We start from the raw sequence: 18,133 nt of genomic DNA, 5'->3' as shown, positions 1-18,133 counted from the left end.
TACCAATTAATCTAAAAATTGCATCACTAATCTGTGTAGTGGCTGGCTACACTAGCATTTGGCAAGCCATGCAAAGAGAAAACACGTTAATTCTCCACTTGAAAAGCAATAATAGCAGAAGTTACACCACCACCTCTGGCTCCATTTTATTTTCATCTTGTTTTTTCTGTGCAGAGCATGGTGTGAGAATACATCCTGGTTTGTAAACTCGTAATTTTACAGGCAACTTGTAAAGTTGGATGCATCTGAAAATGGTCAAACTTTTCCATAACACAAAAATGTTAAATGATGATAAAAACACATATGTAAATTGAACTTCTTATCCTAATCTAAGCTAGTATGTTGTAAAAGGTAGTAGGATTCATAGGTAGCAACTACTACCTTGCCTAGTAGCCAAAAGCCAGAAAATCTGAAGTCCTGCAAACAAAGATTTAAATGGACAGGTTTACTGTGGATCATATTAAGCCTGTGATAAGTGCTCCTCATAAATCAGTCTCGGAGAGCATGCGGTATAGCAGCTTTTCGTTAAATTCAGTGATTTCAGTTAGAAAACTTAATGACTAAGGTTGCAGCCAGGGAAAGTTAGAGTATATTTTCCTCATCAGATAGAAAAGAGGCAATTAAGACATCATCTAGGTCAATGAATGTGTCTAGACACACTAATAGTCAGTAGGGAATTTGCATCCATTCTTCCAGCTTGCATAATATGTCCAGAAATTGGTCCAAAAAGGGAAGGAATGAACTGAAAATGATGAAAGTCAGTGCGCTCTATTTATCGGGGACCCTGGTTTGACTGCCCTTACACACATGCTGCTTGGTCCTAAACGAGCTTTGTGCTGCATCTTCAGTATATGGAGACAGACATAAAAGTTGACATGATCAAATACTGAAGCACTCGCTATGTAGGAGGAGGGCTGCACTTAGGCACCAGAACAAAGATAAATCAGGTTTTTACGTGAAATCCCTAGGAAGGAAATCTTCAGTAAGTGTCCTACTAATGGAAACCAGAAGGCAGGAGGCAATGCATTAGTTCTCGTTTGGTCACCCCGGCGCAGGGAATTCTCGTGTTGTGATGCCTTGTGCTCGGGCAAGTGAGCCAGGTGCATCAGCAGCAGCTGGCTCCAAGCCCGATGTATACACAGATTAGTACCCTGTTAATTTAAACCTTATTTTAGTTTAGCCAGCATATAGGATGAGATTAATCCATTCAGATTTAAATGCCAACGTTGTAAATTTTAAACACTTGAGAGATGTCTTGGATCCCTTCGTAGCTTCTGGAGAGAAATGGACTCTCCTCAGATGTGATTAATCTCATCCTAAAGCCTATTGTAAAGAGTGAGTATCCATCTTCTCTAATGGGGGACCTTTCCACGTGATGCAGGCAATTTACATCAGGATGTGACATAGCACTTCTAGACGAAATGTCTGCTTCCCTCCATTGATTATTAAGTAATGAGCTCAAACAGGTATGGTCTCTTTAAGCGTCCAGACATGTAGATAAGAGAAATCCCCCTGGTGTTCATTTATAAATCTAATAACTGGGAAACCCAAGCCAATCCCCGCCTCTACTGTAACTTGATGAATCATAACGCTTCAGGCAGGAAGAAGGATAACATTTTTATTTACAAAGAAAAGTCAACTGTAAACAAGGAGAGAAGCCAAAAGTAAAAGTAAAGACCTGGATGTATGTTTTAACAATAGTGTCTAACAGGTAGGAAAGCCCTGCTGGCTTCCTGTTTGGAGGAAGCCAGGAGGGCATTAACATGGATGTTTTAACACGAACGTAAGCGCTATGCAATTGAAGCCATCCTGTGAATGTAAATGCTTTTTCTTCTTAAAGCAAGTAAGACTTGTAAAGTCCTTGCGAACAGAATGATGGATGTGTACAGCATTACCGGAAGTAGAATTTAAGTGGACAACGTATGGCTGCGAGGGGAATCATTCACTGAAAAGGCAGAAAGCCTTTTGAGTATGCTGAAGTTTTAATAATTCTTGTATCAAATTGAATAACTACCCTCAAGTAGGAATAATTTTCCCATTTAAAAAATGACATTTTTTTCTTCTTTTACCATAGGCCACTTTTAAAACCATTTAACAAAGCCTCACATGTAAGATCCTGAAATGAAGATGCCAACATAAAGCATGGCAGGCCAATTTGTATTGTACAAAAGTTGCTGAAAACGAGCTAAATGTGTGTCACTGTGAACCAGAGCAGCATGTGCCAGTTACTGTCAGAACACCACAAATATAATGAAATTTTGTAAGGTTTTGTTTGCATCTTACTCCAAAAATTTGAGCCAGTTAATGCAAAACAGAGACTGTTACAAAGTTAAACGGTTGTTTTTTTGTTATTTCTATTTGGCTTACATTAAATGACTGAATTACAAATGCTGTTAAGTCTAAAGAGTCAGTATTTTGATCCACATAGGTTTTTTTGAAGGTGTAGGTCCTACCCTTTTAATGAAAAGCATTCTTTTCTTTTAGTAACCCTTCTGGTGAATTCACAGTACCTATTTGTCACTAATCAATAGATACCAGCCTCCTTTCTTGCCTCTCTGCAAGGTTCAGTAATTCACTGTCTCTTTTGAAGGCAGCAAAACCACGGCAGGCAATGTCTTATTTCAGACGACCGTTAGTCTAATCAATATTCTTCCATATTCCTTCTGTACAACATGGTTTGTACTTATCAAATTTGTTAATATCATCACTAAACGGATTTCACAATGCAGCTGTGTCTAGTGTTATAGCTGAAAGGCAATCCATCTTTGCTGTTAGGATTTTGGGAATAGCAACTTTCTGATGTAGCGTTTTAGTATAGGGAGCAACTCTCAAGTCCGTGCGGTGTTGGTTTTTCGGTTAGCAGCCGTGTTCTCATCTGCGTTGAAATAAACGGCTGAGTACGTGCTGTGTATTGTGGAAAGGCTTTCCTTACAATGCTGAACACTTTGTATGTACGTTGGGATGAGGAGTTGTTTTCTGCAACCTATATAAGAACTTGAATTTGGTTGGTTTGTTTGTTTGTTTGCATGTTGGGGTTTTTTTTTTTGTCGTATGCATGACAGGAAAAAGTGGAATTTTGGAAAAACTGAAGGAGAGCTGAATAACGTTCAGCCAGGACTTCTTAGTAATGTCGTATGTTCTTATTGAAGTATTAAAAAAATAAATAAAATTCTCATAGCTCTGCATATTCCTTTAATGGGTTATTTTGAGCTTCCATTGAAGCAGATACACTTTTAGCAGATCGACTTAAATGCCAATTGGGTAATAGAGCAAGAAGAAAAGCCATAATCTTTTTCTTTAGAGCAGAGAGTCCTATAAAGCTGAAATATGACTAATTACCACAATTGAATTTGTAAAATCCCTTGCATTTGTTAATAGACTTACTGTGTTAATATGTCTGTGAATGGATGTAAAATCCAAACAACAAAAAAAAGCCTTTGTGTACTTTTAAGACATAAATATGATCTTTTTTTCCCTCAAATGCATGGAATACCACTTTATGCTATGTAGCAGTAGTTTAAAAGAAAACGTTACTTTTTTTTCTGGCTTTTCTACGAAAGCTTAAAGCAATTGAAATAGTATCTTTTAAAAAATATGTTTTTCAAAAATATGAAAGTTCTGTGGTAAGAATGAGATTCCATTATGCAGCAGGGCAATGAATTATGAATTCCCAATTACAGTAGTACCTGGTATTGCTGCTATTAGTAGTGTGAGCTGTTGCTTAGCAGAAGTATGTCTGAGCAAAAAGATGTAAAAAACCCTCTTAATTGTGCAGTTGTACTGTAAGGCAGTACAGAGAAGGAAACAAATACAAAGGCATTGCAATAAAGAAACTGGGCTCTATCGTCAGCAGCTTCAATGCAAGTTGTAGGCACTACACGTTTTTAAAATAATAGAACACATTTTTTCTGTTCGTTTTTTTTTGGTTGCTCATCTTCAGTTTGTTCCAGATTCTGAGTCACACTCATAAATCTGTTTGTAACTAGTTTTACCCAGTCAGCGAGCTTCAGAACAAATACATCCACTGATTTTTCAGGTGTAGAAATCCTCACCGATCACATCTAATATATTTTTTTCCTAGAAATTAAGAATATTTCAAAGCGCATTCTTTGTCTTTAGAGGTATATCATTTTAAAATGAAGTAGAAGCAGATAGCTGGGGAAACGGGACAAAACCTGAAACAACTTTTCCTGTGAAGATGCTGAGCCTTTCTTGGGGAAGACTCTGGTGCTGTTCCACAGCCCACGTAAACTGCTCCAAGCTGGAAGTATCGCGGTCCTGCCCCGGAGCTGCGGTTCACGCAGTTGCCTGACTAATGTCTGCACACCAGTCCTTTCCTGTGCAGTAACTTGGGTTTTAGCGTGTAAGTACCAGTAACGTGCCAAGGGGGAATCCTTGCGCAGGTCCCACCAGGAAAGGGGCTGGTCCAGGGCAGGAGTCGGCAGCTGGGGAGGGGGGCACGTACCGGCACCGCTTCATCAAGCACCGATGCTGGTTTGTGCCGGCGTGAAGCAGGTGGGAAACTACAGACCAGTGGTCCTTCCTGCGGTAGAGAATTTGACAGGCTTGATGGCTTCTGCCCATCTCGCACAGGCAGCCTGTGCCACCGGGAGCCCTTCCTGCACTGGAACTAGACTTTAGTTGTAGCTTTGCCCTCCAGTTTGGAGGGGTGTTTTTACCCAGACTAGTGAAGAAACTAACTTCGCAGAGAACCTTCTATGGAAAGACTCTATCTGGAGTCTTGTCAGCTCTTCACATTCCCTCCTCTTCTCCTGGCCATTTCCCTAAGACACAGTTTACTCACATTTTAACGTTCTGCAATGAATATATGAATGACGTATTCACAATTTAATCATGAGAGCTTTAAAGCAAAGTTCCTGCCGCACTGAAAATTCATCTTGCATCCAGGTATTAATGGCAGCTTGATTTCTCACGCAGTAGTTTGTTGATGTATGATACTGTTCTGTATGTGGGATGCACTTTTTCAAATGCTGGAGTCTGAAATTAGTTCTACATTTATTATACCACTTCAACATAATTCATGTAGAATTCATCTGTTTGCATGCCTGTTGGAATCTACTGGAATCTGTTATTTTCCATCCACTTGTGTAACAGTTTCACATTGTTTACAGAGAGAACATGCAGTTTTACATAAATCACTTGCTTTCATACAGTTTTACTGCATTATTTTATTCAACTTTTGAAGGGTTTAAGTACCCTGCAGTCTGGAGCATTAAAAGGCATAAAGTGATTGAAAATAAAAACTGGTTTTGGCTGAAATAATGGAATATTCATAATCAGAATTATTAAACAGCATTTAAGAAGTGTGGGTGAGATGTAATGAATGAGCTGCATTGCATAAAAGGGCATGATTCAGGCTGTTGATTATAAAGACTTAAATATAAATCTTGCATGGGAAAAAGTGGGGTTTTTATCTTGCTCCAAACTAGATATGGAATAATCTCTGTTACTAAACTGCGACCTAAGGAGCAACATGGCCAAGTACAAACGTTGATCTATTGGAACTGAGACATTCAATGGGCAACATTGCATGTCTGAATTATACAACCTGGGAAGGAAGAGATGCGTAAATATAGATTGTAGTGCTGGGAAAACTGTTGGAGAGGTGACTTGCCCCAGGCTTTCCGGATCAACCTTGAGGTTTTGTCATCTGTTCCCAGTTTTCACCTTTTCCCACCATCACAGTATGGGCTTTGTTGCACGGCAAAGAAATCTGATGTTGAAATGCTTTAATTTTGGTATCCCTGGCCTTCCTCTGTGTGGGCTCATGGAAGCTAATCGACAGTACTGTCTGCGTGTGATCCTCTGCCGTGATTGTATGGATTTTCTTGCACTCGTGTTTGTGCGCTTGCATCTGTGGGTGCATGCAGTTCCGTTCTTACACCAGTGTGGTTTGGAAATGTGGGACCTGATTGCAACCAACTGCTGCGCTGTGCTGTGCTGCCCGGTAGAAAGCAGATCCGCATTTCATGCATTATGTGTCTAGTGACTAACTGCTCCCAGATGTCATTTTGGGGCTGGATGCCAGACTGAGTGTCTGTTCCCCCCCTCAACTCACTGGAGTGCTAGGAAAGTGCTACAGTTAAGCAGGGAGTCTAATGATGCTTACATTTCCGACCTATACTTAATTCTTCCTGGGTAAAAATAAAATAGGTCCATTTTAACTTGTCCAGATACCTAATGGGGTGATGTATACTGTGCCTCTAGCAATATTTTATCTTTTAGAATGAGTAGAGCCAGAAGTACTTCCCTTAGTTTTGGAACAGCACAGCATCCCAGGTTATTGATAAGTGCATTGTGGAGTCTTTGTAAAAGACTAGTTTATAACCATGTTAAATGTGTATTATTGAAAGGCTGAATTGCTTTGCTGCACTGTATATAAGAAGGGGGATAGTTAAGTTAGTGAGGAAATAAATAATATTTTATGTCAGAAAAGCTTTAAAGTTCGAAAGAAAGTGATTTCATCAGTTTCTTTTCAAGAAACTTTCATAAAGTTTGTTAACATTTTTAAACACGTGAAAAATAGAGATTTCTTATTTTGCCTGTTAGTAATTTGTGATTTTAAGAACTGTCAACTGAAAGCTCAAATTGTCACTGTTGTTTTCCTTAACAAGTTATAGATTTGTTGTGCAATTATGGAATGCCTTAATTTTTTCAGTTGCCTTTATGATCTCTTCTAAAGTGCCAATATGTCATACAGTAAAACCTTGAATAAAAGCAGTCTGAAAAGACAGCAATGACAGAAATGGATTTGCTTTGCTTTTGGACTGTAGACCCTTTATGCATGTTCCATGGTGAGCAGGAATGAGTTGCAATCTCGGTTTTGGGGTTTTTTGGTGTTTTGTTTTGTTTGGGGGGGGGGGGGGGCGGGTGAGGGGTGTTGAGTCATGGCTTAATGAATTCCAGTCCCTTACTACCGCTTGAAAATTCTTGGCTTGTTGTAAACAGTATTCTCAGATGAACATCAGCTAACATGTCACTGACATTCATGCCTCGTTTTTTACTTAAGCGAAGATATTGCTTTTGGTAAATACATGGGATAGGAAATAATGTTTACCTTTCCATATCATGGGAAGACTACTCATTCAATCTGACATATACTAAGAAATACTGTTTATATTGCTGCGTCAGTGAGCAAGAAAAAGCTGCCCAATTATAACCATATGGTGGAAAATGCTTGTATACCATTTTCATAGTCAAGGCAACAAGAATAGCCATTTTTCTTTCTAAGAACTATGAACTGAAACATAGGCTAAATTTGCAGGAGCATTTTGAGATAAAGATCAATTTCTAGGAACTTGAAAAACGTTTCGAAATCTTTGTCAACCATGTAGACAGACCGGAGACATTCCCTCAGTTCTTCTACTTAATCATGCAGGATGGATTGAGTTTTAATATTCAAATAGGTTGTTATTACATGGTTGCTTTATCTAGTATAAATCTAGCACAAATTGAGGCTGCTGTGGTGGTTTTGTAGTTCTATTTTTGTGCTACATGAACTTTGATGTTCTGTGTATTGAGCTAGCTCAGGGAACTGGTCCAGCTAAAACCTAACCCTGCCAAAAAAAATTGACTGCATAAATGTTAAAACACAGAAGCAAGAAGACAGGGCCACTGGTTTTGATAGCAATGTGCCATACGTCAAATTAAAGTGGTCACTTAACCATGACTTAAGAAATCATCACTATGCCGGCTCTGCGTGCTGATGTTGTGTTTCCCTGGGAGTGCAAACGTTTGTGCTGGCAAAGCACTGGGAACCAAGATGCGTAAACTAAGACGGGCTTTACATGAGAGCCTAGTGCTGAATTAATAGATTGATGGGTACAATTAATTCAATTTTCCTGAATTCATGCTCAAAATATACCTTTCACTTCAAAAGTTCCAGTGACTATATGGTGACAGATTCCACTGATGGTTGCTGTGCTGGTTTTTTTGCTGCAAATCTCCCAGCTGAACTACTTCTTTGTTTAGAATTTTTTTTCCCTGTAAATGTTTTACAATGCAAATGTAAATAATTCATTCATAATTAAATGACAAGTTTCCACGGTTTCATATTTCGTTATGTGTGTGCTACCTACCTCTGAGTCTACAGGTATTTCCTATAAATACCACTTATGCTATTTTGAATGAATTACTGAAACTTACGTCATTCACTCCACCATGTAATTTTGATAACTACTAAACCAAAGAAATTAATCGGCTTGTTATGAGTAATGTACCCTTCAAACATACTAGGGAAAAAATCTTCCACCTATTGGCCGACGGTGATTTTCCTTAATTCTGTAATGGGTTTCTTTGTGTGTTTGTTGTCTTACACTGGCAATAAATTTCAGACTGAAATTAGTCTAATGCAGAGTTGTTGGGGTTTTTGGTGTGTGTGTTGTTTTTCTTCCTGAGAGCTTGCAGTTACTTTATGATGAAACAATGTTTTCAGTGACTGATGAGAGTAGGAAAGTGATACTGAAATTTCTAGCAGATGACCCTTTAATAAGATGTATGCAACTGGGTAAGACTTGCAACAAATATTGAGCATCTGTTGGGTAACATAAAAATAATTAAAAGAAACAGCAACAGGAAAAACCTTAAACAAAACCTCTTCAATATCCTGATATACTGCTACTGCTGAGACATAATGGGTAGGTCAGGTAAAAAACCCCAGCTTCAGCCCTTTGAGGGAAGTGTCTAAAGTGACCGTCAGTTGGTTTTATTAGTATCCCTCACGTCCAAAAGGAGGTGAATGTTCTCTTTTTCCGCTGGATCCTTTGAAAATTTCAGCCACATCTTTTGCACCTCTTTATTTTAAAATGGTTTTTTTTGCTATTCGAGCCACACTCTTGATAGGTTGAGAGAGGCAGAGTATAGTTATTGCCATAAAAAAAAATAAAATATCTGTGTTGGATAAAAATGGAACTTCTGGAGGGCAGGAATGGTGAGCGGCGTTGACAGTGAAGTCCTAGTTGTCCAAAAATCCTGGAGAGAACAGGAGGCAAGAGGCACGTTAGTGCAGACCAATGCAAGCTGCTGCTGTGTGACACTTGTGACATCCATCCCATCCCCTGCTTCTACTCTTGGCCTGTTCTAGCGGGTCGCTGCCAAGGTATATAAGAAGTAATCTGGTAATCATCTGTCTTTCAATTATAATAACCGTTCACTTCAGAATTCTGCATTAAGCAATTGCTTCGCGTAGTATGACACCGGGACCGAGGGCCATGCTGCTGCAGCCACCTGCTGCTGCAGCCACCTGCTGCTGCCCCTGGTGCCCGTTGATGCTGTTCACCTGTCTTTAATTGCTTCCCTTCGTTAGTGGATTGGACTATTATTTTCATATAAGTTATAAATTAACAGAATTGTAACATATGTATTAATACCTTTTTTGTGTTCAGGACATTGGAGCTAACGTAGAATAAATTACCGGATCTGAATCTTAATAGTAATTACAATCCTGTACCAAATGGGAATGTATCTGTATCTTCTAACTAAAGACACTATATGGAGCACTGAAAATACCATCATACAATGAATACCGGCAATTTCATTATATCCAAAGGATTTGGTGTGGTGTCAGCAAGAGACTAGATAGTGGCTTTGCAAGGGTTTTTTTGTGACTTTGGGGCACAGTGTGAATATCTTTCATTTTTAATGCAGTCACTTTAGCACAGAATATACCATAGAGCGGTCTACGGAATTCATTAATTGGGCAAACAAAAATGAGCTAATTGTTGCAGTTTAAAGTGCATTTAGATAGCAAGTTTAACTCTTATGGCGATAATCATTGTCATTAAACAATACCAGGTGGGGTTTTTGTGACAAGATTCAAGAAGTTTTTATAATTATCTTTTAATTTATACCTTCCCCATGCTGAAAGGAACTGGAAAGAGCAAATGAGATTGGCTGAAGAGAACAAGGGGTGGCTGGGCTGATGTTTCTGTGGATCAGTATCATGATTTTCTCCATATTTAAATTTATATGATTCTATACCAGGCATAAACGTTAAATGGCACCTACATGCTATTATAACACTTGTTTTGTGAAATTAGATCTTTGATCCTTTAGAAAGAACTGGTGTCTTTTAAAAATAAATAAGTAAATAAGCAAGGCATGAGTTTTTTGCTCTAATACATTTGAAGTCCCATTGCGCTATTTTGGAATTATGATTATGTGAAAGCAAATGTCAGAGGGTTCTATCATCTTTTTGGTGACTTCTGCATATGTAAGTAAATGTAGAATTATGTCATTATCCTTGTTGTATGAGCAGTTCTGAAGTAATTCTTTTATCAGGATTATGTCCAAACAGGTATCACGGGAAGTTTATTTCTTTTAGTGTAGTACTTGGGATATGGCTCTGTTCATGTTTCAAACAGCTTGTTTGCTGTTATCCTGGCTTCACTTCTTCCTGTCCTGAAGAAGAATAAATACCATCTTTTGGCAATAACGGAATTACTGTATGGATTGTGTCTACTGGCAAGCGAGGTTTGTTAATGTTGTTCAGTACGTTACAAGGTTTCTCAAACACAACTGAAAGCCCAGACTTAAATTCAAAATATACTAAAATACTTAGCGTTCAGCTTTTGGCGTTCAGATCTGGCATTTCACTTGTTGTATTTGTGTCCATACAAATCATACTCAAAGAAGGAAATGTTTTGGTTTACAGCCACCAGTAGCTTGATATCATTAAATTATGAAGTGCTGAGAAAAAACAAACTGTAACAATGGTACTAAAATATTCTTGCTGAGAAAAACAAGCTGTAACAATGGTACTAAAGCATTCTAACTTCTTTCTAAAAACCTCACAGTAATACCTTACAGCTGTGCTAGCATGCTTTCTGTATTTCATCAGTTTTCCATGCTTCGAGCTGTGAATGGATTCAGACGTTGCTGTGAAGCGTGGCGCGGGCTGTGTTAAACTGACCATGTGGGTGATTTAATATGAGATGAAAGATTAAGAAATCGCCTGAGTCGTTCAGATGTTTGTCTTCAGTGCTTCTCATGAGCGAACAATGAAGTTTTCAGCTTGGCTGGCGGGAGGAGCAGCTCTGCCCACGCTGGCTTCTGGAGCTGGGGCTCTGCTGGGCTGGTCCTGGGCTGGGTGGATGGAGGCACCACTGGAAGGACGTGGGGTGCGGTGGCCACTGGGCTTCTAAGAGCAAAGTCATTGTGATTGCTCTTGGGTTTAGAGAAGGTTTACTCACCGAGGACCTCATTCTTTTCTCGTGCTAGGTAACACGACCGGATTCAGTGAGGCTGTGCCCTGCAGAGGGCAGCTACCATGATTTTCCAAAAGCACTTTGCTTTCTGCTGCCGTCCAGGATTCCAGCTGTATTACAAAACAAAATAAAATCCAACAGCTGCATTGTGGGGATCGGTTTCATCTTGCATCCCGTTGTTTCCTACAGTCTTAAAACATGTGCAGCCTGTGCTGCTTCGTGCTGCTCACTTTCTCGGCCCTTTATTTTTGCTTTAGGTAATGCATCAGACCGAAGGCAGCTGCTTTATTTAAGACATCCTGTTTCTGCGATTAGGGTCACTGCTGAATTAGTTGCGTTGAAAAATCTGAAGAATGAATGTTCGGCGTTCAACAAGAAACATTTACGGGCTTTTATGTTGTTGAGTTCTTTAATTGAAAGAGCCGTGCTGTTCCTTGCTGATGTGCCTGTACACAGCTACAAAGCAGATTACAGCAGCCACCCGGAGTGTCTTTGTTGCTGGCATACAACATGTTAAGATCAGCAGATTTTTAAACTAAAGTGAATTCAGACTACAGAAGCGATATAAAAAGTCTGTGATACTGGGTCATCTTTTTTGCTGTTACAAGTTCTTGAAATAGCTATTCCAGCACCATTTTTGATAAATGACTTCTGGGTTATTATTCTTTTATAAAATGGGACGCCTCAAAGGAGAGAGATTAATAGCTTTGTGAAACTTTAGCAAGGACTTTACATAGAAATGATGATATCTGTCTTTTTAAAAGTACATCATTAACAAGTAGATTGAAAGTGTGTTGAATAGTTCATATTACGTTAAATACTTTAATATTTTGAAACTGTCAGTTTTGCAAACATTGTGCTATAGTTTTAGGGGAAAAAAACCTTTATCATTTACCTTCTTTTCCCTGTCATGGAAGGCAGAAATGACAAATCTATAGTATGTGCCTGAATATGTTATGTGAGGTATTTTGCTAAATCCAAACTGTTTTATAAACACCTTAAAATATAGCTGCAGGTATATACTCATAATTTTATCCTACAGTACTACCAGCTCCATTGAAGTTGTTTGGGTAAATGAAAATGTATGTGCATTCTCTGCCAGACCTACAGACTATTTGCACACTGTTGTAGGTCTTGCAAAGCCAGCTTACCAGCGACATCCATCTGTTTTATACTCAGCGTAAAGGAGTTAATGACCTGAGTAGTTAAGACTATCCGGACGATCTGTATAATCCTTTCACACAAATAAGATATTGTTTCAGTTAAACATTACTTTCTCTTTAATTTTTAAAAATAGGTAGTAGAGATCTCATTTCTGTCCTCCCCTTGACTGCCTTAGCTTAACTGAACTTGACAGAATTGAAAAAGAAAATCTGTGCAGCAAGGTCAGATGTACGAACGTGAGAATACACAAACCAGTTATTGACTGGTAGAGTTGTAGCTTAGAAGTAGGAATTGGCCCTAATTTATCAATATTGATCTCGTGTAGTCTCTGTACTTCAGGGTGGAGTTTCGATGCCTCTTTGAGAAGGTAGTTTGAGTTTTGCAGAACCTGCAATAAAGATAATCCATGAAGCAAGGAATCTGTAGTACTATGCAGATTAGTGCTGTAAAGGTGCTGCGTGACCTCATGGTGTTACAAAAGAGCTTTAAGAAGCTTAGTAGCAGGTTAAGGTGAATGTGGAGAGGTGGTTGTTTTTCTTATTGACTATGTTATCCTGGAAGAGGCTGTATCTTGCTGGGCTGTAGGCTGTTTTAGTGAGACAAGTGTTGTAAATGCCAAGTGGAAAGATTGCGTACAGCAGTTGTAAGTGTTAGCCTCGGTACTCTCTTGAGATAGCACTCTCTTCTAGATGGGATGAAACACTGGCAGAAAAACTCGCAGATTTGTTATAAATTATATATGTTGAAAAAGTTAGGGTAATGTAATTTTCCAAAATTCCCTGTGGATTCAGTAATGCTAATAACATTCAGAGCTAGCGCTGCTTCTGACTTGTGTCTGTTTGTAATCTATGGCCTTGTTTATATTCAATATAAAATGATTTTCATTTTTTTTTTCACAATTTATAACAGATTCAGAGAAGGAGAAAGACAAGTATTGCTAAATCCTAGCTAAATCCTATTTAATTGTTACTCTTCTTGCTCTGGAAATAGCTCCTGTTCCTGAGTTAAATTAATTTACTAGGACTAGATTAAAACAGTACTGCTTATTTAAATAACAAATGTATTTGGTATTTAAACTATTTGTCTGTTTTGAGGTAGTACCCTATTTCCATTTAATGTAATAGCTATATTTAATCTTAGAATGAACTAATGCATGCCATGTGACAAATTCATTCACTGCTTGGTGTCGTGCAGAAAATACAAGTCAGCCAGTAATATGGGCCCCTTGGGAAAATTCTGTGGCCTCACCGAATATGCAAAGCATGTGAAACAGGAACATAAAAATTACGCAGTGCTCCAAGCTACTGGAGAAGCCCTTAAATTTCTCTAGTATCCTCTGAGAGTAATGCAGAGAGTGATTTCATGCTTGGTTTATTTCTGTTGTAACTCCTTAGTCCAATTCAGAACAAATTTTTGTTCAGAACCCAACAACAAAACCCCAAAGCAGAAACCCAACAACAAATACTGGGTGCACATGGAGCTATTTCCCCATTGCTGCCCGTCAGACCCCTTCTAGCGCTTCCTTTGCAAGAATCGATGCTTGAAACCTGGACGCAAATTACGTAGGCAAGAATATGTATATGTGGTGGTGGTGGGCAACTAATTACATCTTAACAGTTTAGCCATGGCCTTAAAGTTTATTTAGATGGGAAGATAATACATGATTTTTATGGTGGTTGGGATTTTCTAAAGCTAACATTTCAGTTGGGAGAATAGTCTTGAGCATCACAAAAATGAGTCAAAGATGACTTGAAGAAACCTCGCTGATTACAGGCAATAATAATAACTGGCAGTTCAGTTAGATTGTCTTAGAAATATACTGTCTCCCCCTTTTAAGTTTGCCGCTTAATTTGTTTTACTGAATAAAGAAATACTGTGGTGTGTGGTGTTTGTTGGAAAGGCTCATCTAACCTGTTGGTTTTCCTCCAAAAGTGGGAGTATGAAAGTAATTTTCATTTTTTAATATCGGTTGGACTTTTCTTATTCCAAATGGTAAAGTATAGGACTTTTGACATTTTTGATCCCGGTTCTTTGTGGGTTGTAGAGCGCTTCAGGTACGTGGGTGACTGGGTCTCAACAATGGCTTTTCTCCTTTACAAATCATGTAATAGAGAAGATTGCATCTGTTAGTTGTTATTGTAGTATTTCATTTCTGTCTCATCAGTCTGTGTCAAAGCTACTAGAAACGTATTTTTCTTTAGCAGATAACTCTCACCTGACAATATATCGTGATAACCTTCACTTATCACATAATTCAGAAAAACAGTTTGAAAATTGCAGCAGTGCCTTGTAACTCTAAGTGACTGATGACTATATATATTATTAATAACAACATGTTTTTCATGGTATTGTGCACCAACAGAAAAGTGTTGGATAGAATAAATTACCCTCCATTATGTATCATAAATCCCACAATCATGTAGTGCATCTTCTGCTTGTTTGCTTTGAGAACGCACTGAGTGCTTCTCACCACATTCTTCCTTTTTTTCTTGATAGCCATTTAGCATTTTCTGCTCTCCGCAGCATTGCTGGGAGGACGGAGGGCGAGGGATCAGCCTGGTAGATGCAGCATGCCAGTGGAGAACTAGCAGTCCCTCTGGTTTTGCCACACAAGGCCTGTTTTGTTCTCTCCTTTCCTCCCTGTGCCCCCCCCGCCCCCCCGGGCTTCTCAGAGGGTGTTTGTCTCCTGCAAGCCCTGAGCTAGGAAGGATGGAAGCTCACAGCCGTATTATATACACCACAGATCAAAATCAGGCTGTCAAAACAGGAAAATGCCTCAATAATTTTCTTTTTAATTTTAACTGTCAGCCTCAAGATACTACTTGCTCTCAAGCTACTATGCATAATGTGTGCCAGCTCCCTTCTACTTATACTCGTCTTAAAATGTAAAGCAACAAATTTTCTGGCAGTCCCCTCAAAGTAGTGTAATATAACTTTCGTTACAAGAAGGTGGTGAACATAATGTGACTTCTTAACAGCTGCAGTAAGCGATGTGAGGCTATTAACTTCTTTTCAAAACAAGTAACAAGTGAGAGGTTATTTTTCATCTCTATTCCTAAAATAACGGCGTGTTATTTTAAGCAGGTAACATTTTGTTTGCACTTACCTGAACTAATTAAATCTTTACATGAATTCTCTAGCTCTGTAATGCTTTGTAAAATTAAGAAAACTTTAAAAACTAATGCTGAAATACACTCTTAACGGCTGGATTTCAACATGAAAATGTGGATGTTCAATGTTATGTATGGAAATGATGGCTGCTAACAAAGGATGTTAGCTGACCCTCAGTTCCCTTTAGATTTATGATTCCATGAGAGCTGCCTATTCCTTTGTTTATTTTTTTGTCAGACTTTTTGGTTCCCATCTGAGTATTCTCAAAAGGTGAGACAGGTCTGATGCTTTCAAATTGCCTACTAAGGGACCAGCTTCTTTGCAGGTAGGCAACCCGTCATAAGTACAATTGGGAAATAAAGGAGAAAGAGTTGAGAAGACTCTCCATGTTGAGGTGCACACAACAGTCTATTAGTAGACTGGGCAGAAACGTTTTTAAAAGTTGAGTAGCCAACATCGGTAATCAAAGCCTTAATAAAGTCCCTTTTTTTTTGAAGTGTAGCTGAAAGTTCAAAAGGACACGTGCTGTCTGGTTTGCTTACTTTGGCAGCTGAGTTGGAGTTTCCATTGTAGCGTGATTAGCATTGTTGTCACGGAAGTTAGCAGCTGAAGTTCATAACCACAGACCAAGGCTGTAGCAATGAGTGGTGCTGGTTTTTCTACCTATCTTGACACTTATGATCTATCATATTAAAAATAAGGTCAACGTTGTCTCTAGTTGAATGAATGTAGCACACTACGAGAGGCTGTCAACTCAGACCTAGGAAGTGACTACAGTATTTTATAAATATTGCCCCAAAATAGATCCCCAGATGTGCAATTTTTGCAACACGCCCTCCTGCTGGGCAAAGGCAGTGTTGGAATAGCCTAAGATCTTAATTTGAAAAACAGACATTGGTAAAGGAGTTCTGTTCTTCAGCCTTTCCAGAGATATTTCTCAGATCTTTTGCATTGATGATTGTGTTGCGTTTTCTAACTGTATGATCACTGCGTACAAAGTAATTATTAACTTCTTTGTTTCCTGAAGGATGTAATGAGATTATATTTTTGCATGTGACTTACCCCTGCAAACATAAATCAGGCTATTGTCTTCAAGAGGGGAAGGTTTGAAACCAAAAATACAGTTTGGAAGTGAAGCATTTTTCCAGCTGCAAGTAATATTAATAGTAATTGCCACTAAGTGATCTTTCAGTTGGTAGAAACAAACCATCAAAATGATAATTGTAGGATTCATTGGGGTTTAGGTTGATTAACAAACCAGACAACCAAGTGGGCAGCGTGCATCGAGCCAGAGCTCTGGCTCATGTGAAGTCGGCATAGCTTATCTGCAATCGGTGGAGCAAAGCCCATTTTATTCCATTTGCCCAAAGAATAAACATATGCCATGTCAGAAATAGAACAGTGGGAAACCATTGCTGCCTGGGATGCTGATGAAAGATAGCTGGAGAAACATGTGAGGGTGATCAGACTTGGTTAAAGTCAGCGGCTGACTGAAGGATGGAGGTGAGGCCAGCCTGGCACGATGGTGGCCTCATCGATGTGTGCTGCAGTGACATGAAGGTGCACTTGGTAACGTCTTCCTCAGCTGTCTTCATTAGGTGAAAGAAATTAATACACCTTTTAAACGGGGAAGAGAACTGTTAAAGGTGCCGCATGAAATGAGCTGCTTAGAAGTACTGACATAATTTGATTTCATTATCACTGAAGTTGAGGAAACTCATGCAATCACAATCAACTGAAATCTGTTTTATTATTTAGAAGTGTCCCTTGAAATAGTGTACTTTTACATATTGGAAATGAAAATTTGAAGTGGTCAGGGAATGTTATCTGTAAAGAAATTGTGAGTTACTTATGGATCGTTCATTATAATCTCCCAACTCATTGCTTGACGGTATGCTTCACAATCTGAAATCTAGATTGTTCTGTTTTGTTGGAATGCGGACCAATTTTGAAATATCTGAACTAAGCTTAACGTTAAGAAAGAACCTGTAGTGAGGGTAAAAAGTAAAATACCTGCTTCTCAAAGTAAGCACACTCAAGCAAATTGTTCTTTCTACGTGGTTTGGGGGGACATGCACAACCTATGCTGTGACACAGCCTGTAGCCTTGGTCACCTGACATAATTAAATTAAAAGAAGCTTTCCTTATTTCCAGAAAGAAAAAGTTCTTTCAGGTCATTCATAAATTTTAAATGGCAGTCATATTGTAATCAGGAGCTAATTTTCTTTTCCCATTATCTCCTGCCATTCTGTGATACGGGAACACTTTGTTCTCTACAACAGTCTTCACTCAGAGCTTTAGTTTCTCACAGAAGTAATTAACTAGTAAAATCACTGGATCTTCGTAGACATGTTCACCCAGGCATGCAGGTGGACACATCCCGTACCCAAGGATGGGTTTTGCTCCAGTGACAGTTCCCGTTACAGAGAGGGATTCAGATTTAGGAAATGTGGCTTCTTAGAATTGTCCATCCCACGCTATGCTTTAACACTGTGTGCTGTCTTAAACAGTAAAAATTTATCATTTGGTAGAGTCTTGATTTTTAAATGCACATGTTTATCTTCTCTTTAATTATATTGTTTACTTGATGTCTGCCTTCCTCGTGCGTCTTTATTTAACATTAGGCTCTGCTT

General features: G+C 38.8%; 1 protein-coding gene across 1 annotated transcript in view; it reads left to right on the top strand.

The window, feature by feature from the left end:
* Window positions 1-18,133, top strand: part of PRKCA (protein kinase C alpha) — a 159,988-nt gene that overhangs the window by 41,971 nt on the left and 99,884 nt on the right. The gene's annotated exons all lie outside the window — the stretch shown is intronic.

This window comes from Falco peregrinus, chromosome 2, assembly GCF_023634155.1.
Source record: "Falco peregrinus isolate bFalPer1 chromosome 2, bFalPer1.pri, whole genome shotgun sequence".
Classification (NCBI taxonomy): domain Eukaryota; kingdom Metazoa; phylum Chordata; class Aves; order Falconiformes; family Falconidae; genus Falco; species Falco peregrinus.
The sequence above is the reverse complement of the archived record's forward strand: the minus strand, read 5'-3'. Positions and strand labels throughout refer to the sequence as shown.